Below are 24,538 nucleotides of genomic sequence, written 5' to 3' on the forward strand. Positions count from 1 at the left end.
CTCATTTAAAAAATATATGCACATACATGTCCATATCTACATATATACACATATTTCTTTTGTCATTAAAAATAATGGAATTATAAAGTCTCTTCTGTAACTGTTGAGACTAAATTAGCTACTATTAGAGAATAAAGTACTAACGAGATTATTTTTAATAACTCCCAAGAGAGACATTTTCAATAGCTGTGTAGTATTCCTAGTGTGTTAGCTATCAAGCTTCCAGACTAATGGAATATATGAATTATCCAGCAAAGTTCAGGTTTTTTTTTTTTAAAGCCATACTGTCTGAAGAATATTATCGAAATTCTATCCAGTTATAAAATGTGACTCGTGTATTTACGAGGTACCTCTTTTGTACCGTCATCTGTAATCAGTGCAAGTCTTCTAGGAGCTTTCTTAACCAAATGTGATGTTGATCATAACATTTTTGTGTATTAATTCTTCAACTAACAAAATGTAAATCATGCTGCAACTGTGAAATACTACCATATTTATCCTAAAAGTTATAGAACTGCTTCATGAAGTTATAACTGAAAATACTGTCTGAGGTCAAGGCAATTTTATATATATCAACTATAATTACATAATGAAATAAGTTAGTATGTAACTTAATATATAATAATATATAACGTTCAACAGTTTTGTTAAGACTTATCAGGAAGAATAAAGATAAAATAATAACAATACATGTATCATAAGCTTCTTAAATCTCTTTAAATTAAGCATATGGGGACTTCCCTGGTTGCACAGTGGTAAAGAATCCACCTGTCAATGCAGGGGACATGGGTTCGAGCCCTGGTCCGGGAAGATCCCACATGCCGCAGAGCAACTAAGCCCATGAGCTACAACTACTAAGCCAGTGCATATACAAGTTATGTTTACACTATACTATAGTTTACTAAGTGTGCAGTAGTATTATGTCTAAAAAAATGTACATACATTAATTAAAAAATATTTTCTTGCTAAAAATGCTGACCATCATCTGACAACACAGGGTTGCCACAACCTTCAATTTGTAAAGACGCATTATCTGTGAAGCACAATAAAGCAAAATGCAATAAACGTTGTGACTGTATAAGGGTAAAGAAAGGTTTAGGTTAAAAATAATGAGAATAAATATATAACTGACAAATCCTATCCAAAACAAAGCAGGTACAGCTACATTAGCTAAATTTAAAATTTAAAAGAAATTTTAAAGCAAGAAGTATTCAGAGACATAAAAAGGAAAAGAATAAAAGGAGAAAAAAGGTCAATCATAAAAACATAATACTAAATGTGTCTGTATGCAATAGGATGATTCCAAAAATCACACTGGGAGACTTTAATTCACTTCTCTCAGTAAGTGAAAGAACAATTGTAATGACATATATAGGTAAATATACATACACATATTCATATATATATATGAGGGGCCAGAGGGAGGGAGAGAGGCAGGAGTTGAGGGGAGAGATATGGCACCCAACAGCAAAAGAATGCAAATTATTTTCAATGGCACAGGAATCATTGGCCAAAACTGACCATATTACTGCAAGATAAAGAAAGCCTTACAAACAAATACTGGTCAATGAAATCAATCAAAGTATAAACCTTAATCACAGTGGGATTAAGTTAAAAATCAATAAGCAAAAAGATAACTAGAAAATACCTAATCTCCAAAAATTAAATAATAGCTTTCTAAATCTATGGGTGAAAAAAGAAATCACAATGAGAATTAGAAAACATTTTGAACTGAATATTAAAGATAAGAAATTTCCAAACTTGTAAGATGTAGTTATATCAATGCTTAGGAAATTTATACCTTTCATGCATATATCAGATAAGGAAGGCTGAAAATCAATGACAAGCTTCTATCTAAGGAAGCTAGAAAAGAGCATGTCAAACCCAAAGAAAGGAGAGTAATAAAAGTATGAGCAGAAAGCAATGACTAGGAAAAAAAGTGTACGACAGACAACAGAAAAAAATGCAAAGCCAAATGCTTTGTATTATTTTTGAAAAAAATAATAAAATCGATAGCTTTAGACTAATCAAGGGAAATGAGAGAGGACACAAATTTACAACACCTAAAATGATGCTCTGAAGGATAATGAGGCTATCATGAAAACGTTACACCAACTTAATTGATAATTTAAGTAAAATGAGAAAATTACCTGAAAAAATCACTTTCCAAAACTGACATACAATATGAAAGAGAAAATTATAAAGTCCTATTTTTATTAAACGTTAATTATTAAAAACCCTCTCACAAGGAAAACTTACAGGAATGGCTTCACTGCACAAGCTCTTCCACAAAATGGAAAACAAACTTCACAGCTTGTCTGATGAAACCAGTGTAACTTTTATACCAAAACCTGTCAAGCACATTACAAGAAGGAAAAATATAGGAAAGTCTGTCTCGTGAACATACATATAAAAACCCTAAGCAAACTAACAGCAAGTCAAACCTAGGACTGCATGAAAAGTATATTTCATGACCAATGAAGTTTTATTTGAGTAATGCAAGGGTGATTAACATCAGAATCTATTAGTTTTTTCTATTAACCAAAAAAGGGGGAAAACAGATCACCCTGACAGATGCAGAAAAAGCATCTGATAAAATTTAATACCCATTTGGGATAAAAACTCTTTAAAAAACTGTGAATAAAAGAGAACTTCCAAAAAAAAAAGAACTTCTTTAATTTTACAAAAAGTGTCTTAAAACACATACCCACACCCCTACAGTAAGAGTTCCAGGTGAGATGAGACAAGAAAGACCACTATCAGCACTTTCACACAACACTGCACTTGAAGTCCCAGGCAGTACCTTAAAGCAGGAAAAGAATAAAGGCATAAGAATTGGAAAAGAAAAAAGAAAATCATCATCATTCCCAGATAACGCACATGATTGTGTACAAAGTAACAGAATTAACAAGGAATTTTGTACAAGTTGCTGTATAACATATAAAAATCTATTGTATTTCTATATGTTAGCAACAATTAGAGAATAGAAAAATTTAAAGATACCATTTATAATATAATTAAAAAATCCACTTTTCCTAGAAGTAAATCTAATGAAAGATGCTCACAAACTCTATACTGAAAACTACAAAATGGTACTGAGAGAAAAGTAAAGTAAAAAGAAATATGCCACGGTTCATGAAATGTAAAATAAATCTTATAAAGAATTCTCCCCAGATTGACAAAAATTCAGTACAATCACTATCAAAATCCCAATTTTGCTTTTTGTGGAAATTGTCAGATGAATTCTAAAATTTATATGGATACGCAAAAGCATTCTTGAAGAACAACAAAGCTAAAGGACTATAAGTACGTCAAGTGTATGACATCAAGACTTAAGTATAAAAAATAAGTATAAAATTTCAAGACTTAAAATATAGCTACTGAAATTAAGACAGAGTGGTACTGGTGAAAAAATTGGAGAAACTGATCAATGGAAGAAAACAGAATCCGGAAACAGATGTACACATATTTAGCATATTTATGACAAATAACGAAATGCAGTACAGAAATGATGGTCTTTATGGTCCTGGGTCAAATGGACGGTCATAGAGAAAAATAAAATCTTGACTCCTACCTCATGTCATATACAATGATCAATTCCAGATTTAGTTCAGATATAAATATGAAAGTAAAGCAATAAAACTTGGAGGGAGTGGGGAATGGGAGAATATCTTTACAACTCTGGGGTAGGCAAATATTTCTTAAGCAGGACACAGGGTAGAAAAAGATATTTGCAATACAGGGATCTGATACAGGGCTTATATCCAGAGTATACAGAGAATTCCTACAAATTATTATAAAAAAGTGCAGGGAATTGAACAGAAAAATTGGCCAAAGACTTAAATACTTCATAGAAAGTGAAAAAAAAAAAAAAAGATATCCAAAAGGTCAGTCAACATATGAAAAGGTGTTCAATTTCATTAGTCATCAGACAAATATATTAAGACAACAGTGTGATAACCACTACTCACACAACAGGATGGCTAAAATTAAAATTAAAAAAGATAATACATGTTGCCAGAGAGGGAGAAATGAATCTCTAAAATTACACTGATGGTAAAAGTATGAATTAGTCTAGCCACTTTGGAAAACTGTTTGCAATATCTATTAAAGCCAAACAATTGAATACCTTGAAACCCATCAATTCCACTCCTGGGTATACAGCCAGAAGCATACATTCATATGTTCTTCAAAATATGTGTACAAGATTGCTCATTGATGGGCTCTACATATAAATATAAAAACAAAGCAGTAAAGCTCTTGTGATTGTCAAAAACTGAAAACTACCCAATTATTCCTAAGTAATAGAATGGGTAAACTATGGTACATTCATATAGTGAAATATTATACAGCAATGAGAATGAAGTCGGAAGAGCAGAGGTATAAGTGACAAGGTTTTGAGGAATTATGGATATCAAGGTTTGTAGTTTAGAAAACAGACTTAAGTCAATGATAAAGGTGATTCATGTAAGAGACAATAAGAAGCTGCGTTTCTGGACAATTTAACAGTTTGGGGGTAGGAGAGGAAGTGGAATTATCATCACATTCAAGAAGACCATAAAAATATACATATTTATTATAACTTTACAGAAGTACACACACAGAAAAATGATACAATGAGATGAGTGTTATTTATTAGCTTCCTATGAGTCCAATCATGCAAAGAACCCTATTACTATTGAGTAGGTGCTTACTAAGAGGGAACAAAAATCTCTAGCAGTTACTGCAAAGTATATTTGCTACTGATTCCAGCAAGTCACCAACAGACTTCATCCAAGGTTTTCAACTCATGGAATTGAGGAAGTTTTCTCTGCAAATGCATCTTCAGTACTATACAAAGAATCATTGTGAAAATTTATTTTATAATAATCAACTTCATAGCCAACTTGAGAGAAACTTATCTGTTCTATAAGGAAAGAGTTATCTAAAATGTGTAACTTTTTCCTGAATAGAAGCAATCTAACAATATCAAGAATAAATATTTTGTAAAGGCTTTCTATATGCCAGGCCTAAGTATTTGTCTAATTTGATTCCCAAAATAACTCTACGAGGAGAGTAATCACTGCTTCTGCCAATGTTATAGGGGAGTAAACTAGAGTGCAAAAAGGCTACATAATCTACCCAGGATTATAATGCTAAAATTTGGCAATGTCTGCCTGCCTGCCTGCCTGGATTCAGCCTAAGCTTATAATTCTTAAAGACAACCTTTCTAGCATGTTAGTAACAGAAAAAAACAACAAAAAACAAAACAAACAAACAAAGAGGTTTCATACTCTCTTCCAAACTCATGTGACAGATTATATGGCCTTCCATCAACTTTCTAATTTCTAGATGTCTGGATCAGATATTGTACCCAAGATGGAACTTTGAAAGCAGTAAACAGTTCAAGGCAGTCAAGTGAGCACATTTATCTGTCTTTTTTATTTCTCAACATACCAATGAGATGAAAACAAATTTTTGCAAAAGAATGTAGTCATAACTGGGCTGGAAAATACAAAAGGATGATATTGGTGGATCAGAAATTTTGAGAAATTTAAGGCAGATAAATGGGAACAAATTAGCAGAGAAATCAATTAGATAGGAACAAATCAGCAGAGAAACTTAAAGGAGAAAATCACAACAGACAATTGGGAAAAGGTCCAAAACTGTAAAATAAAACAAAATAAAACAAAATAACCCTGGTAGAAATGGAGACAATTTAGGGGACAGAATGGTACACTTAAATAAAACAGGAATAAGCTGCTTTGAACAAGTGGTTAGAAAACAAGAATTCTTGTTAAGTAAAAATATAAATGGGGGACTTCCCTGGTGGTCCAGTGGTTAAGAATCCGCCTTCCAACGCAGGGGACGCTGGTTCAATCCCTGGTCAGGGAACTAAGATCCCACATGCTGGGGGGCAACTAAGCCGACGTGTCACAACTAGAGAGCCCAAGCATCGCAACTACTGAGCCCACACACTGTGGAGCCGCGTGCCACAACCAGAGAGAAGCCTGCACTCCACAACTAGAGAAAAGCCTGCACACTGCAACAAAGAGCCCATGTGCTGCAACTAAGACCTGACGCAGCCCAAAATAATAAATATTAAAATATATATATATATTTAAATGATAATTCCAATGGGTAAGATAAACAATAAAATGTTTATAATTAATGGAGAATAAAAGATAAAGACTACTTTTGAAGACACAAACTAAATACACAAAGAATATAGGAAATAAGAGAAGTTAGGGACATGGAGGTCAGACAGAAGAGATCCAGTATTCCAACAGGAGAGCCATTAAATGCTCCTGAAGGGGATTAAGACAGAAATAACAGAGATACATCAAGAGAAAAAACCAGAAGACTATTTCCACGATCTGAAGGAAGACACAAGTTCCAGTCAGGCCTCACCAAGTACCAAGAATGCCTACTGAAAAAAGATCTATACCTAGACACATCCTGGCAAAAATTTCAAAGTTCCACCAAATAAGAGAAAATCTTAAAACTTCTCATGTTATCTACAAAGGAACCAGTCACACTGAAATCTAAATGCTGTTAAGATACAAGGAGAAATGCTTTTAAGGTTTTTAAGAAAAATTTTGAATTTAGAATTTCATACTCAAAATTCTTCACGAATGCAAGCTGAAGAAAGGACATTTTCAGACAGCAAATACTTGAAAAGTCTGTCATTCTATATTGAAAATTACTCAATGAACCCAATGAACTCCAAACTTTTTTGTATAACGTGCCTTTATGATTAAAAATCATCTGCTCTAAGCATGCATGTCTATTTATAAATTAATGTATTATTATAGTAATATATTTATATATATTATAAAGCATATCAAAATTAAAATTTAAAATAATCAGATAAAAATTAAATAATTTAATTTTTAATATATTCTGACACCCCCCAAAATTATCTTGTGTAACCCGTTTATATGGATGCTTCGTTTTGAAGACCACAGCTCTAACCAAATGACAACGAACCCTAAAGAAAGAAACCATGGGCTTGAAAAAACAACAGAATTGAACAGGTCTCAGTAGAGAAGGAAACTAAAAAAGAACTAGGAGAATTCACTATAATTTGACACTTAGAAAATTTTCCACTGGTAAAGTTTTTATGTACATAGGATTACATTTCATTTTCTGTGAGGCCACCCTACTTTGTTCTATAGTAAGTATTGATATAATCACATTATAAATATTTCCAGGTTTAAAATTTTTAGAATTGGTCTGCAAATAAAGCAAAAAAGAAATTAAAATGCAAACACATTGATGATGTAGCCTTAACAACGAATAATAATTGGGAGATTGACGGAGTGAGGAGAGAAACAAGACTATCATTCACAGAGGTAGGCAATACTGTCTAGAACTAAAAGCAGGCACAATTTACAGTGGGAAGTGGAACTGGGGGTGGGAAGGTGACCTCCTATTCTTTTGACTCTTATGTAATATGAATCACAATATAATTACGAATTCTATTTTTAAGAAGCATTATAAGCAGGAGGGAAAGCAGTACATAACACAGTATGCCCATTTAGAAAACTGAAATTGGTTACTGATTGCCATAGTCAGCTCCCATTAAATACACCTACCACCTCCATCACCCTCCGTTCATTTACTGCCTTTTACTACTGAGTTTTACGTGCACAGAACAGCTGTGTTTTTACCTAAACTATGATCTTCTTGAAGGTTTTTCTGTTTTATTCATTTCTGCATTGCAAAGCCTAGCACAATGCTCAGTGTTTATTTTTTAAAAAGAGGGAAGGGACTAATTAAATGGTCTGAGGAAAATAATGGAGAAAAGCCATCTTGTAGTTCCAATCACTTAAAACCAGTTTATCTCAAGTTTACTAAAGTTCACTAAAATGCATATAACACGGAGAGAAAGGCTCCTCTTTGAAACAGAAACAGCTGTGACTCTCAGGAGAGTGATTCAACTCAGTGGCAGCACATCTAGACACAGGTTCTAGTAAAAATCTTAGGGGGCAGGAACAGGAGCTGATGAAGGATATAGCAACGGAAATATTCTGAACCCTCAAGAAAAAAAATGGCTGGGGGTGGGAAGACCATTCCTGCTTCCTGACTATATATACTCCTATAGATGAGGAAAGCTAAAAGAGCTGCGGGGGAGTGGACGGGCACACAGGAGTCACGGCTTATGATGAAATCACCCAGGGCGTGCGCGTCAGCGCGCGCACACACACACACACGTTGCGCAAGTACTTCCATTTACCTTATAGTCTCTTACTGGGGCCCTTAATTTTTCCTACTTTGGTTATTGAGAGGCCTAAGTGAAATAGCAGTTTTACAGTTTGAACTCTCTGCCCAAAATAAAAGGTGACTTTTCTTTAAAACTTGGTAATTTGAAATTTTGGTAAATCAAAAGCAGGAGACTATGGGTAATTTGATATGGTCCAACCAAGTACTGCCAGCCTCTAAGTGATTACAAATGGTAGACTCACAGGTTTATATTTTTCTAGGGCAGTGATTCTCAAATTTAACTGTGCATTAGAATCACCTGGAAGCCTTGTGAAACCAGAATACTGAGCCCCAACCCTAGGATTAATGATTCAGGGGGTCTGGGTTAGGCCCCAGAATTTGCATTTCTAACAAGTCTCAGAGGGTGCTGATGCTGCTCTTCTAGGGATCTCACACTGAGAATCACATTTCTAGTGTGAGGATTAGACCAGAAAGCTATTATTACCAATAATACAAAAATCTCACCATCCCTGCTGCAGCTATCCATCTGTCCTCTACTTATGACTAAGTCTTCCATTTTACCTGAGTATTATCCTGAGAGGTAGATCTCTCGGGCTAGTTTTCAACTTCTTTGTTTCAGGGTCTTATTCCAGTGTTATGGAATCTGTTTTGAAATCTACAACACCCTCTAACACCGATAGTAAGGAGGTAGTTCTAATAACATATATATGGAAACTTTATTAGTAAAGGAAAATACAGACATTTTAAGACGAACTCTTTCTCTATTTGATAAATCCTAAAAGCCATTAATACATGTTGGTGAAGGTTTGTACAGAAGCAGGGATTTAAAGCCTCTGCTTACTGCTGCCTTGTCATTCAATGCCAAGGTTCTCCCTTAAAAAAAACCAAAAAACTAAAAGTCAACTCCCGTGTACACACACTGTAACCCCAAAAAATCACTCCATTTCTGTCGCTTTAATGTATTTTTTTTAAAAAAAGATTAAAACTAAAAGTTATTTAACATTTCTTGACATAGATGCAATGTCATTTTCCTTAACAAAGGTAAAAATGGAAAAAAGCCCTGGGGTCCATGTGTTGGGAGACCTGGATTCTAACCCTGGCCGTTTTTGGTTTCAGAACACATGCCCTTTTGCACATCACTGAGCTGTTGGCTAAACAAAGCATTCAGGGCGAGAATCACTAAATCCTATCCAGTTCTAACATAAGCTTATACAGTAAGACTCATACACTGTAGACTAAAATGTACTCAATATCACTACATGATTTCCTCACAGTGCAATGAACTTGGGGAAAAAAAAAATCGACTACAGATCACTTCAGAACCTGACTGCGTTTCCTGTAGCATTACATATTAAGGACAGTCTGGCTCTTTGGCAACCATTTAAAAAAAAAAATTGTCATTTAAAAACAACTAGGGGCTTCCCTGGTGACGCAGTGGTTGAGAGTCCGCCTGCCGATGGAGGGGACATGGGTTTGTGCCCCGGTCCGGGAAGATCCCACATGCCGCGGAGCAGCTGGGCCCGTGAGCCATGGCCGCTGAGCCTGCACGTCCGGAGCCTGTGCTCCGCAACGGGAGAGGACACAACAGTGAGAGGCCCGCGTACCGCAAAGAAAAAAACAAAAAACAAAACTAGATTTATATGTCATGCTAGTTGCTACAAGTTCAATTGTTTTCATATTACTTGTGTAATAACATATACAAGGCACAATAAGAAAATTATAAGCCTATCTGCATCTATATTAATAGTCATATCCCCTTAAAATGTATGAAGCAAATATTTCACTTTTTAAAAGGAGGCTATTTCCAGAGGAGGGTGAAGGAAAAAATATAAGTAAAAGGAGGCTATTTCCAGAAATCTTATAAAGACAGTATTGGGAGTTAAAAAAAATCAGCCTTATTTAAATACTCAGCATGGCAGTTTATGACTATGGTCATTAAACTTCATGAGGTAAGATTTTAAATTATAGTGATATATAAACTGTGGTGAACCAAAACAGGGCAAGACTAGCAGTCAGGAGACTACTCACTATGGCCAAGCTGCAAGACCCCACCCCACTCCCCATTCCTTTGGGGTTTTTTTACTCATTCATTTCTTCCTTTATAGTCTCTCTCTCTCTCTTATTCACTGACATGTTTGAGTATCTTGGGAGGTTCTACGCTGAGCTAAGCCCTGTGGAGACAAGGAAGGATGGCATTATTTGAACTGATCTCAGGGGTCCCTTCAGGTAGAATCTTTATTCAAGATCTAATTTATAAATTATAACAACACACTCTTTATCAAACACAAGAGGAGTAAGTTATCTCAATCAACAAACAATAGATAACTTAACCTTATTCCTTCTTTAAGCACCAACAGTGTTTTAATCTGTTGATCTTGATTGCCACTTCTTCTGTAAAATGTTTACTAACCAACCGTTTGTTTACTCCCATACCATTTTCTTCAGTAAAATGAATTACTCCTTAGCTACCCAAGCACTTTCATAACCAATGCCTCTTATATAGAATTAATCAAATTTATTGTAATTATTAGTACAATAATCTGTAAGATCTTACTTCACACTTTAGAATTTTACTCCTATACATATTATCTCATTTGATCCTCTAAACAACCCTGTGAAGTAGTTACTTCTATTTTACAGAAAGGGAAACTGAAACAGAAGCAATATGATCTAAGGTCATAGAGTTTAAAAAAAAAAAAAGACAAAAAAATTCAGAAATTGAATCCAGGAATTTTTTTTTTTTCCACTTTTTGGCCATGCCCCACAGCGCGTGGCATCTTAAGTGCCTTGACCAGGGATTGAACCTGCGCCCCCTACATTGGAAGCACGGAGTCTTAACCATGGGACCACCAGGGAAGTCCCTGAATCCAGGATTTTTAACTGAAAATACTATCGTTTTTTTCAATCCATCAAATATGCTGAATTCCTTGAGATTATATTTTCACCTTTACGTAACCACTGCCTAGTGTATACGATGGCAGATACTAAGCAAAGACATATTGACTAGATTTGAAGTCAACTACTAGAAAGGTATTACATATTTACTAGACAGTACATAATTTATTGCCTCCTGAAAAACAAAGTACCAGATATAATTTAGTATTACAGAATTATCCATGGAACACCATCAGGGTTGAGAATTTGGTTTCTGAATTTAGAGTTAGGTGCAGATCCTGAAGCTGTGTAAGCTCTCTGGGCCTCAATTTCGTTTGTAAAATGGGAATAATAAATGGTAATTATCTCAAATCACTGGTGTACTGAATGGGAATGTATAGAAGACACCTAGTATAGTGTCTGGTACACAGAAAGCACTCAATAAATTAGTTTAATATGTATGAGTATTAATATGAAACTAAAAAGTAGAACTAGTTTACAAAACAGTAATAATCTCATGAACTATGAAGAAGAACAGAGTTAAATTTGCCTAAGTATGTTGTTGAGGTTTTGTTTTTACTTTTTCAACCTTTATCACTTGGCTCTCCATGAGCTATTTACATGAGCTATGAACACTGCTCTCACGCTGCTGCTCTCATACTGCTTATCTCTAACAACTTCCGTCTACCTTTTAATGCAAGTAATGTGGAGGTATAGTTGTAAAAAGATAGACTGACATCCAAAGTGTCTCTCAGGAATTGTGTAACCTTCTAGAGAACTTCCTGGAGTAATGGAATTGATCTGTCTCTTGACTGGGCTGTTGTTACACAGGTGAACGTATCTGTCAAAACTCACTGAAATGTACACGTAAGAAAAGATGTGTATATGAAACAATGCAAGTTTAAAAAAAAAGTTTTTTTAGGTTTTATAACCCTTGAACAAGTTACTTTCCCTTTTTGGCCCTTAGATTTCTCAACTTCAGAAAGGGAATAATTTCTCATACAGAAAGAATATAATGAGTGTTACAGGAGATAAGGTCTATAAAGTACTTAGTTTCTGCACAGTTAGTTGCCAGTTCTGGATCCACTTAACATTAACCCTAGGCATTTTTCAGATTTATTTGAGTCCTAAAACATTCCTCCAAAATAAAACCTATATTCTCTCCCTCTCCCTTCTCCTACTCTTCCCCTCATCTCTTTTATTTTAGAAAAATATGAGTAAACATTTGATTAAAGCTTTTGCATCCTTAGTTTTTTTTTTTTAACAAGTCATAATACAGTCTTTTGCCTTCATATTTCTCTTCCTTCTCATTTAATTATAGTCAAACAAGTGAGAATTCCCTGGGGGTCTAGTGATTAAGACTCCGCGCTTTCACTGCCAAGGGCCTGGGTTCGGATCCCTGGTCAGGGAACTAAGATCCCGCAAACCACCCGGTGCTGCCAAAAACAAAACAAAACAAAGTAACAATTCCTGTTACTAGTTTTCAATTTAAAAGTGTCTAAGCAATGTTCTTTGTTCTAGAATTCCAGGACACTGGAACAACTTCACATTCATCTAGCATTTACTGAGCAAACATTTATTAAGAACCTAAATCGGTCAGGCACTGGAGAAACAAAGATAAGGTCAGAGAGGCAAATACCTAACTAAAGCAGATCAAATAGAACTGCTAAAATCATATCCTTTTCTTACACCTGTGAAGGATCTATTGGGTTGGCCAAAAAATTCCTTTGGTTTTTAAGTAAAAATAAAAGACACATTTTTCATTTTCACTAAGAACTTTACTGAACTTAACGTATTCACCATTTTGTTCCACTACTTTCTGCCATTTTTCAGGCAACTTCATAATTCCATATTCGCAAAACTTTTTATCTTTTTGAGCAAAGAACTGTTCCAGGTGCCTTTTGCAGTCTTCCAGGGAATTGAGATTTTTTCCATTAAGAGAATTTTGTAAAGACCGAAATAAATGGAAATCCGAAGGTGCAATGTCTGGTGAATACGGTGGATGATCAGAACTTCCCAGTGAAGTTGAACCAGTTTTTGCCTGGTCATCAAAGAAACGTGCGGTCTTGTGTTACCCTGATGGAAGATTATGTGTTTTCTGTTGACTAATTCCGGACACTTTTCGTTGAGTGATGCTTTCAGTTGGTCTAATTGGGATTCAGTGGAACTTACTACCTAGGATAGCTTGACCAACTACGAAAATAAACTTGAATATATTATGTTAATAACAGAACTTGTTGGAATTAATCATTTAGTTTTCTGGAAGGAGCTCATAATAGAGGACTCCCTTCCAATCCCCCCATATACACAACATCATCTTCTTTGGATAAAGACCGGCCTTTGGTGTGGTTGGTGGTGGTTCATTTCACTTGCCCCACCACCGTTCCACATTATTGTACAGTATCCACTTTTCATTGCCTGTCACAATTTGTTTTAAAAACGGAACATTTTTGTTACGTTTAAATAAAGAACTGAATGCGGAAATATGACCAAGAAGGTTTTTTTTCACTTATGTGGAACCCAAACATTAAAGCAATTCACATATCCAAGTTGGTGCCAATAATTTTCAATGCTTGATTTGGACATTTTGAGTATGTCAGCTACCTCCCATGGTATAATGTTGATTGTTCTCAATTAATGTCTCAATTTGATCGTTATCAACTTCAACTGGTCTACCCAACCACGGAGCATCGTCTGCAAGAAATCTCCAGCACAGAACTTCGCAAACCACTTCTGACACGTTTGATCAGTCATGGCACCTTTTCCATACACTGCACAAATCTTTTTTTTCCGTTTCAGTTGTGTTTTTACCTTTCTTGAAATAATAAAGCATACTATGCTGAAAATGTTGTTTTTCTTCCACCTTCAATATTAAAATGGCTACACAAAAATTCACCAATTTGATGTTTTTTTTAATGCACGCTGATATGACAGCTGTCACAATACAATCTACAAAATTTGTTTCGAATGAAGTTAAAGACACCTAAGCATCACTAGAGTCATCTTATGGAAAAAACCAAATGAACTTTTTGGCGAACCCCATAGTAAAAGGAGTTGGAGGTAGTTAAAGAGTTCTGCTGACTCACCACTGTTGCTTCCAGACTACTTTTGCAACCTAACAAAACTGTATGGCAACTGCATGAGTCCATTCTTACAAAATTCTCTTACATTCTTCTCTCTTGCAATCACCTACTCACCTCTCTGAGTTAGACTCCTTTATGGAGGACTTCAACCACTGTCTCCATTGTCTTCTTTACTATTCCTGCCACCACCCTGGATGACTGCACTCCAGTGGACTTCTTCCCTACCAGCATCAAAGTTCTTTTACCTTCCTGAATGATCTCACCCACTTAAAATTTTAGCAATCTTTTTCAGAGATTCTGACTTGGAACTTACTACCTAGGATAGCTTGACCAACCATGGAAATAAACTTGAATATATCATTTTAATAACAGAACTTATTCCTATTCTGTCATCAATTTAATCCCCCAACAGCTCTTACTACCAACACTTCACTGAGTCCATACCACTCTTCTTAAGTCATTACCCCCTTATGGCTTCCCTTCCTTCCTTATCAAACTCAAAACCCACAGTGGATCACTTCAAAAACTCTCTAGTAAGCACGCTTAACATTTCACTCCTTTGTTCTTTTATCACAACAATTCTGTAAACCCTCCATTCTGTATCAGTCTAACCACCCACTGTACGCTGTTATTTGGGTTGCTGAGCAATGGTGTAGAAAATCTTTAAAAAGAGCAGAACAGCTTCTGAAGTATACACTTTCATTAAATATGTACTTCTGTTTTTAACTAATTGATTTCAAGAGGATTTGTTGCAAAATAAAAGTCTTACCAAATGATGAAATAATTAAACTAGAAATTCAGCTCCTTAGTTGTACTAGACTCATTTTCAGTGCTCAACATACACAGTGGTGAATGGCTACCATAATGGAAAGTGGGAATCATAGAACATTTCTATCATTACACAAAGCTTTACTAAACAGTGCTGCTTACTCATTCTATGGCAGAACTGCTCAACCACTATTTCAGCTTACATAACCTACAATTTCTCACTGACACCACTTATTGCTATCCTTGTGACTTCATGAATCTTGCAAGCTGCATGAACGTGGAACAGGCTGGTACCCAAAGCAGTCAATGAAGGCGGAGGCATCAAATCTCTTACCGTCACCTGAGACCAAGAGGAGTTAGTTATCCCTAATCATTTATGTCCCAGCCCACTTCTAATCATGGAGATCCTCACCTTGATACTGTCACTGGTTACACTGTATCTGAGATGGGTTAGGGAAAGAGAGGTGTACTTAAGATTCCTTTCAGATTTTACCACCTGTTAAAGGCAGAACTCATTATTACACATGTCTCTCACCTATCACTAGACTAGACCATGGCAGCAGCTGGAAATAAAAATTCTACCAAACCCACTAAGGCTTATTTTAATGCAACTATTAATAATAGTATTTCAGTAAAAATTAAACAATCATTACAAATGTTAAATTGGACAAGATGCTGGGACAAAAGACATAAACTAGTACTATCCTAGACAAAAGCAGGAAAAACCACCATCCTTGAAAAAGATAAGAGGAACTACCACTTTGGGGAACTCTAAATTATAAAATCTAGGGGAAAGAAATGGGCAAAACAGCATGCCTTAGGATACAGGGTTGTAGGGATCTATATGTCTCTATCATTACACCCTGCATGTCTACAACCATTAAAATAGCTTACTCCTCCTTAAGGAATCACACTTTCTTAAAGAAAAACATTTCATATAGTTGCTTAGTTTACAGGGGAAGAAAAGAGGAAAAAAAAGGAAAGAAAGAGAGAAGTTGAAAGAGAAAGAAATGAAGCAAAATGATCCATGAAAAGCATTGTGTTAGGACACCCTGGATTTTAATCCAGTCTTTTCTGAAATAATGTAACACATGGTCAAGCTAGACTAAATCAAAGGAGGCTATTGCCATCCACCTATCAGCCCTGCCTCTCAAGGAAATGCTTTGCAAAAAAATAAACTGAGTTGTTCTTATACCTCAAGAGAACGCTTTAAGTACATGAATGCCATCTCAGCTCTTCTGATAAGCTAATAATTCCAAGATTCTTATGACTAGCAATAATCAGTAACTACTTATGAATATGTAGAGCACAAGTATTTATCAAACAGCTGTGCTACCCACGAACAGTACTTTGCAGCAGTAAGAAATAAAGTCAGATATTAAAATATTAGCTCTAAAAAGGCATAAGACAACGTTAAAAAGGGAAAACTATGAGCTTATCTGCAGTTATGAGTCTGTATGTGTGACTTAACAGAAGAAATCAACAACTAATTATGATTCACAAAAGGTACAGGAATGGTGCATCCCTACATATGATTCTAACATGATCTACTTGACTGGGGAATGAGAAGAGACTAACCACAATCCTAACCCTGAAAAAGATACACAGGCAAAAGTATTTTTCACATCCTTGGTATTCACTACACAATTGGATAATTTAAAAAAAAAAATTAGTAGCAACACTGCCTTCTGTGACACAAGAAAAACTCCATAAATAACAAGAAATTAAGTCTAAAACAATATGTAGCATGCTGTGGGCATTTGGTAAAATTTGCTCAACTTTCAAGTTCTGAAAACTGAGTCAACTCTGCTGGGTAGACAGCACTTCCCTTATTTAAGGGGTAGCAAAACCTCACAAAATAATGAATGAACATAACCTACAATCTGGGTAGATAATCAAATAAGAGCAAGAGCATTCCAGTATTGCATAATTAGAGCTTTGGGGAAATGTTGCAGACTCACTCAATAGAAGGGCCTACAAAACTTTTCACCAGCTTGCAAAATCTTAAAACCTGTCCCATGTTTAGCAATAGTTAGGCAGAAATGCACCATTAGTAAGAAAATCAGTAAACTATACAGTGAAGTTGTAATTTTCATGACAGTCTCATTTTCCTTAAATTATACTTACATTTGTTTTATATTCTGCATCTTATCAACTGACAAGGCAACCAGAATCATTTGATGGGTTTTATGAAAATATACACACGTCTCTATTCCACTTTCCCTTGGTGTGCACATGGGAGGGGTACGTGGGTATGAGTGAAGAAAGGAATCGTGTATATTTTGAAAAACTAGCCATACCACTTTACACCCACCAGAATAGCTAAATAAATGAAACAATATCAAGCAAACGTTGCAGAGTATGTGGGACAAATAAAACTCTCATTCACTACTGAAAAGACACTTTGGAAAACACTGGGTAATGTATACTAAAACTGAACAAAAGCACACACGGTCCAAAAAGTTCTACTACAGCAAGATGTGCAGATGTGCAGCAAAAGATATGTATTGATAAAAGAATATTCTATAAGGGGCACTATTCATTGTGACTCAAAACTGGAAACAACCTATATGTTCATCAACAATAAAATGGATAAATTACGGTACATATACATAGTCATACAATGGGATGGAATACAATAGAATGAGAATGAAGAAGATACCACTACACACTACATGGATGGATCACATAAAAACTGATGTAAGAAGCCATAAACAAGGGTGTTGATGCTGCACGATGTTACATGCTTGTCTCTGAATGTATGTTATACTCCATAAAAGTTTATGTAAAATAAAAAAGCAAATAAATATTCAATAAATGAGCAACCTTGATGCCTAAATGTTTATAATACAATCCTATTCCCAGTGTCATGTTCCCTCCACCCTAAAATTGGGACAGAACACTTTTAAAAATCTTCCCTCATGCTAATCTAATACATTTTTATATTAAAACAAAGAAGGCTATATTAGGGTAACAGAATGCAAGAGTCATATCCTTTTTAGAAGAGAAAACACTAATCTGAAAAGAATTTTAACACCAAAGCTCTCCCTCTCCACATTATCTTCACCACCCTTCCATCTACCAAGAGTTCACTCCTCTCTGCCATTTATTTAGTGGAAATATTTTTAAAGTAATGAACTACCCTAGAAAGGTAGTTATGAGGATTGAAACAAAAAGAGCAGATATATGAAGTCTTCAGCACTGTGCCTAAGCACTCAATGACTAAACAGTATTAAAAAATCCCAAATAGTGACTCTAACAGGTCAAGGGCTATTTCCAATTCATCCCTGTAAACACAGAACCCAGCATTTAACAGTTGGTCAATTAATGGAGTAAATAAATGATATGAGCTCAAAACAAAAAGAATAAAATAAAAACAAGGCAAAAGTAGGAAAAAGGGAAATATCAAGAAGTTCAAAGGAAGGCCTTATTTTTATACCAGGGTAAATGACAAGATTTTAAATCTCAAATGAAGCAACAGAATCAGGTACATATTAAAACCATTAAAATAAATAAAAACTGCCTCAGTATTACTTTTCCTCCATATACTTCAAAATGAAGAAGTCAGATGTCTTAACTAAAATTTAAACATGGTTCTTTAATACTGAAATCCTTTAAAAATATTTCTGAATGAATTTCCTATGAGTTTGACAGGAATCATAAGTATATAACAGGTTATTTTTAAGACATCTATCATAGCACATCAATATTCTGACTAAATATGTCGTAACAGAAATGAAAGGAAAGCGGATTTCAGTTGAACCTTTATACAGTGGTATTATTTTTATGAATTTAGATATCAAAATCATCAAGACTGCAATCTTACATTAGACTTAAAAGACAAATTAATAAGATACTTTAATCTCCATCGTGTGCACAAAACACCAATGAACCATTAGATAAGGTTCTAATGGTTCCCTTTTTCCCTTCCTTTTAAGAACACTGTCTACTTATTTATCTTAGATCAGAAATAGCATCACTGTTTTAATTAACCGACATTTACACAAAGCAACTTATATGGAAAGCACTATTCTAAATGTAAATATAACTCATTTGGTTCTTGTGACAACTCTTACAAGGGAAGTAGTTATCCTTTCCATTTTACAGATGAGAACACTGAGGCAGAGATGCTAAGTAACTTACCTAAAGTCACAAAGCTACTAAAAAGCAGACTGGATGCACTCTATTAACCTCTGTGCTATACTGCCCAGAGATCTCTGAAGCTAAGCAAAACTAAATTTATCCTGACTTCACTTGACGCTGGGTGGTTAGCTATTTTGAAGACCTTGCGTGATAACCATAAAATGAAGCAGCACTAATGGCACAGTTAATAAATTCTAAGATACCCATTTTTTTTTTCATATTTTAACATATCTAAAATTGATGGCATTTTACAATTTTAACTGACAGTGCTGTCTCTCTGTGGAGTACATAAAGCAGTGGTGCATCTGGTAACTGCAGGCAAGTACGATTCAAAAACTTATGGTATGACCCTCATGGGTTAGTGATAAGAAGTAAATGAGATAAAATATCTAAAGTACTTGACAACTCTGGTACAAATGCTTTAAAAAAGGGCATTTTCCCCCTTTAAACCAAAATGATCTATGAGGATATTCCATTTACACCGTAGTAAGTTGTCAGTTTCTCAGGCCCATGTTCAACTAAACCTGGTTATATTCTACTAGGGAAAAATAACTGGTTTCATTATACAATTTGATGAACAAATAAAGGACTTTGGCTGGGGAGAAGGCAGGCAGACAAAACAACAGTGAAAATGAGACACCTGAGAAAATAAAAATTATCAACAGTAAAGCATAACTCAAGATACCTCCCAAGTACCACTTGATTCAAGCCAGTTCTCAAATGCCACTGATAAAATGCTGACATGAAAAAGTATCTTCACTTTTTAAAAAATACACTTTGAATGCAAATAACTAAATATGCTTGGTGTGTGTCCATGCCCTGCTTGAGCTTTTCTAACAAAACTGAACATATTGAACTTAACCACAATGTTAAATAACTGGTTAACAAAGGTTTAAACTGATACTAAGAGCGGCCACCAAAAAATTTTAATTAAATAAAATTCAATTCATTTAAATATTCCTGTGTCAATACTTGCCTTGGTAATTTCAGGATGACTTAATTAATATTCAATATTTTTGGGGGGGGGTTGCCTTTGTCTTATTGGATGAAAACTACCTTTCAGGGTAATTTCCCACTAAAACACCAAAAATTGCATCCAAATTACAACAACAAAAAAACCACCTTGAGCACGCTTTACCTTAAAAATCACTTAATTTTGATGGGGCAGAAGGGAGGGGATTAAAATGCATTTTCACAAGGAGAAACTGAAATTTGCTTAGAAAACATACCCAAACAGGAAACAACAGTATCTTCTTTTAACATATCTCAAATAAGATTTTAAAAGCCTCATACTACATTTCAGTTACACTACAACCTTTGAGACCGTGCATTACCTAATATCAGAGTGAAACCTCTTTCTTTTGTATTTGTTACTCCTAAGTATTTTTATTACTATATTACTTTCCCTTCAAGTGTATAAACAACATACCCCAACCAAAGTCTGAGGTAATGCAATTTTATATTTGTAGGTCAAATTTTTTAAAAACTGCTATTTTTTATGTATGTAAAGTGCTGTTTCACAGAGTTATATAATTCAGAATTTAATGCTAATAATTATTCTGTCCTTTAGAACATGTAGGCAAGTCTGAAGAATATCAGAAGAATTCTACTTATGCATATAAACAAAAGGCCTGGGAAAGTATACCTATAAGAACCATAATATATGAAAAATATATAGTTGTCGTACAAGAATTTATTAAGATTTTTAAAAAAAACCAGGGAGAAGACAAGAGTAAAAGCCAGTAGGAACTAATAAAAACAAAATTTTTAAGTTACAACTTTCTTAATATAAAATATAAGGAAGACTGCCTTAGCAGATCAGAATAACACAACGATGTTTCTACAAAAACTCAGGAAGGTATTTCAGAAGCAAAAATTTTGATTGACCCTATCTTCCTGTTATTTTAAAGCAGATGTCTTCTAGAACCTTTATTTACTGTGTTTTTAAAATCCATTTTAACATCATTTACCCTTCTAATACACTATTTTCTTGCCAATTAAGGTTTTGCCAACTACAGTATTCTTCATAAAGTAATTCCTGAAGATGAACTGTGTTCTACTATGATGTAAGACTTAAGTCTAGGGACATTTAGACAACTACCTAAAATAGCATTTAAGGTATCAGGGGAGTGTTATTATACCACTGAGCCCAAAACACCAACATTGACCATATAACTGATGTTTAGCAGTAAATTCTTAGCAATCCTTACCAAGGCTTTCATTTTAATTTGCTAAATCTGAGAAAAAGTTGTATGTATAAAATTTCTCCCATTCAGAAAAAAAAATCATTAAAGCATAACCAAAATATTTACATTCTACTATTACTTAATTATTCCATAAGTATAGATATAATAAATAAATTATAAAGCTAACCAACAAAAACAAAACACCACCTTTGACAATAACAAAGAAAATCTTTAAATTTTTTTTTTTTACATCTTTATTGTAGTATAATTGCTTTACAATCGTGTGTTAGTTTCTGCTTTATAACAAAGTGAATCAGTTATACATATACATATGTTCCCATATCTCTTCCCTCTTGCATCTCCCTCCCTCCCACCCTCCGTATCCCACCCCTCTAGATGATCGCAAAGCACTGAGCTGATTTCCCTGTGCTATGCGGCTGCTTCCCACTAGCTATCTGTTTTACGTTTGGTAGTGTATATATGTCCATGCCACTCTCTTGCTTTGTCACAGCTTACCCTTCCCCCTCCCCATATACTCAAGTTCATTCTCTACTAGGTCTGTCTTTATTCCTGTCTTACCCCTAGGTTCTTCATGACATTTTTTTTCTTAAATTCCATATATGTGTTAGCATACAGTATTTGTCTTTCTCTTTCTGACTTACTTCACTCTGTATGACAGACTCTAGGTCCATCCACCTCATTACAAATAGCTCAATTTCGTTTCTTTTTATGGCTGAGTAATATTCAATTGTATATATGTGCCACATCTTCTTTATCCATTCATCTGTCGATGGACACTTAGGTTGTTTGCATCTCCGGGCTATTGTAAATAGAGCTGCAATGAACATTTTGGTACATGACTCTTTTTGAATTATGGTTTTCTCAGGGTATATGCCCAGTAGTGCGATTGCTGGGTCTTATGGTAGTTCTATTTGTAGTTTTTTAAGGAAACTCCATACTGTTCTCCATAGTGGCTGTACCAATTCACATTCCCACCAGCAGTGCAAGTGTTCCCTTTTCTCCACACCCTCTCCAGCATTTATTGTTCCTAGATTTTTTGATGATGGCCATTCTGACTGGTGTGAGATGATATCTCATTGTAGTTTTGATTTGCATTTCTCTAATGATTAATGATGTTGAGCATTCTTTCATGTGTTTGTTGGCAGTCTGTATATCTCCTTTGGAGAAATGTCTATTTAGGTCTTCTGCCCATTATTGGATTGGGTTGTTTGTTTTTTTGTTATTGAGCTGCATGAGCTGCTTATAAATTTTGGAGATTAATCCTTTGTCAGTTCCTTCATTTGCAAATATTTTCTCCCATTCTAAGGGTTGTCTTTTGGTCTTGTTTATGGTTTCCTTTGCTGTGCAAAAGCTTTGAAGTTTCATTAGGTCCCATTTGTTTATTTTTGTTTTTATTTCCATTTCTCTAGAAGGTGGGTCAAAAAGGACCTTGCTGTGATTTATGTCATAGAGTGTCCTGCCTATGTTTTCCTCTAAGAGTTTGATAGTTTCTGGCCTTACATTTAGGTCTTTAATCCATTTTGAGTTTATTTTTGTGTATGGTGTTAGGAAGTGATCTAATCTCATACTTTTACGTGTACCTGTCCAGTTTTCCCAGCACCACTTATTGAAGAGGCTGTCCTTTCTCCACTGTACATTCCTGCCTCCTTTATCAGAGATAAGATGACCATATGTACGTGGGTTTATCTCTGGGCTTTCTATCCTGTTCCATTGATCTATATTTCTGTTTTTGTGCCAGTACCATACTGTCTTAATTACTGTAGCTTTGTAGTATAGTCTGAAGTCAGGGAGCCTGATTCCTCCAGCTCCGTTTTTCGTTCTCAAGATTGCTTTGGCTATTCGGGGTCTTTTGTGTTTCCATAAAAATTGTGAATTTTTTTGTTCTAGTTCTGTGAAAAATGCCAGTGGTAGTTTGATAGGGATTGTACTGAATCTGTAGATTGCTTTGGGTAGTTGAGTCATTTTCACAATGTTGATTCTTCCAATCCAAGAACGTGGTATATCTCTCCATCTATCTGTATCATCTTTAATTTCTTTCATCAGTGTCTTATAATTTTCTGCATACAGGTCTTTTGTCTCCTTAGGTAGGTTTTTTCCTAGATATTTTATTCTTTTTGTTGCAATGGTAAATGGGAGTGTTTTCTTGATTTCACTTTCAGATTTTTCATCATTAGTGTATAGGAATGCCAGAGATTTCTGTGCATTAATTTTGTATCCTGCTACTTTACCAAATTCATTGATTAGCTCTAGTAGTTTTCTGGTAGCATCTTTAGGATTCTCTATGTATAGTATCATGTCATCTGCAAACAGTGACAGCTTTACTTCTTCTTTTCCGATTTGGATCCCTTTTATTTCCTTTTTTTCTCTGATTGCTGTGGCTAAAACTTCCAAAACTATGCTGATTAAGAGTGGTGAGAATGGGAAACCTTGTCTTGTTCCTGATCTTAGTGGAAATGCTTTCACTTTTTCACCATTGAGGACGATGTTGGCCGTGGGTTTGTCATATATGGCCTTTATTATGTTGAGAACAGTTCCCTCTATGCCTACTTTCTGCAGGGTTTTTATCATAAATGGGTGTTGAATTTTGTCGAAAGCTTTCTCTGCATCTATTGAGATGATCATATGGTTTTTCTCTTTCAATTTGTTAGTATGGTGTATCACATTGATTGATTTGTGTATATTGAAGAATCTTTGCGTTCCTGGAATAAACCCCACTTGATCATGGTGTATGATCCTTTTAATGTGCTGTTGGATTCTGTTTGCTAGTATTTTGTTGAGGATTTTTGCATCTATGTTCATCAGTGATATTGGCTTGTAGTTTTCTTTCTTTGTGACATCCTTGTCTGGTTTTGGTATCAGGGTGATGGTGGCCTCATAGAATGAGTTTGGGAGTTTTCCTCCCTCTGCTATATTTTGGAAGAGTTTGAGAAGGACAGGTGTTAGCTCTTCTCTAAATGTTTGATAGAATTCGCCTGTGAAGCCATCTGGTCCTGGGCTTTTCTTTGTTGGAAGATTTTTAATCACAGTTTCAATTTCAGTGCTTGTGATTGGTCTGTTCATATTTTCTATTTCTTCCTGGTTCATTCTCAGAAGGTTGTGCTTTTCTAAGAATTTGTCCATTTCTTCCAGGTTGTCCATTTTATTGGCATAGAGTTGCTTGTAGTAATCTCTCATGATCTTTTGTATTTCTGCAGTGTCAGTTGTTATTTCTCCTTTTTCATTTCTAATTCTATTGGAAAATCTTTAAATCTTGAAGAC

At 35.0% G+C, this 24,538-nt stretch overlaps 1 protein-coding gene across 3 annotated transcripts in view; it reads right to left on the reverse strand.

The window, feature by feature from the left end:
* Positions 1 to 24,538, reverse strand: part of SPOPL (speckle type BTB/POZ protein like) — a 62,249-nt gene that overhangs the window by 32,326 nt on the left and 5,385 nt on the right. The window contains exon 2 of one of the 3 annotated variants that reach the window (XM_027131976.1): positions 2,260 to 2,351. The exons of the other annotated variants lie outside the window; for them this stretch is intronic. The gene's annotated coding sequence lies outside the window, so the exon portion shown is untranslated. The remainder of the gene's footprint in view (positions 1 to 2,259; positions 2,352 to 24,538) is intronic. 3 annotated transcript variants of the gene reach the window in all.

This window comes from Aethalodelphis obliquidens, unplaced genomic scaffold (genome assembly GCF_003676395.1).
Source record: "Aethalodelphis obliquidens isolate GAN/ISIS:26980383/991018 unplaced genomic scaffold, ASM367639v1 scaffold2, whole genome shotgun sequence".
NCBI classification, from domain to species: domain Eukaryota; kingdom Metazoa; phylum Chordata; class Mammalia; order Artiodactyla; family Delphinidae; genus Aethalodelphis; species Aethalodelphis obliquidens.